The 441-nt window shown below is 42.9% G+C and overlaps 1 protein-coding gene and 1 non-coding gene across 5 annotated transcripts in view; one reads left to right on the top strand and one right to left on the bottom strand.

Annotated features, from left to right (window-relative positions):
- SLC9A9 (solute carrier family 9, subfamily A (NHE9, cation proton antiporter 9), member 9) overlaps nucleotides 1-441 on the bottom strand; it is a 656,333-nt gene that overhangs the window by 367,799 nt on the left and 288,093 nt on the right. The window lies entirely within an intron of this gene.
- TRNAK-UUU lies at nucleotides 63-135 on the top strand. Its single transcript has one exon. It is a non-coding gene; the product is annotated as a tRNA-Lys (tRNA).

Here is a 441-nt window from a genome sequence, read left to right as displayed (position 1 = left end):
ACAAACAAACAAAAAGAGTGAACAGGGAAGCCAGGGTTTAAATTCAGAACGTCGTCTTAATAGCCTAGGTAGCTCAGCTGGTAGAGCATCAGACTTTTAATCTGAGGGTCCAGGGTTCATGCCCCTATCCAGGCACCAAAAAATAAACAAAATAAATTCAGAACATCTTTCTTTAAAACTTCTGCTCTTTTACTGTATCATACCACTTTCAGGATTAATTTAGCATTTTGTGTACCTATGTACAGCCTGTCATGCTACAGTCCACGGACTGGCAAAGAGTCGGACACGACTGAGTGACTGAACTGAACTGAACTGGACGATACAGTTTTCAAGTGAAAGTGAAAGTCTCTCAGTCGTTTCTGACTCTTTGCGACCCCATGGACTATATAGTCCATGGAATCCTCCAGGCCAGAATACTGGAGTGGGTAGCCTTTCCCTTCT

This window comes from Bison bison, unplaced genomic scaffold, assembly GCF_000754665.1.
Source record: "Bison bison bison isolate TAMUID 2011002044 unplaced genomic scaffold, Bison_UMD1.0 scf7180017864384, whole genome shotgun sequence".
NCBI classification, from domain to species: Eukaryota; Metazoa; Chordata; class Mammalia; order Artiodactyla; family Bovidae; genus Bison; species Bison bison.
The sequence above is the reverse complement of the archived record's forward strand: the minus strand, read 5'-3'. Positions and strand labels throughout refer to the sequence as shown.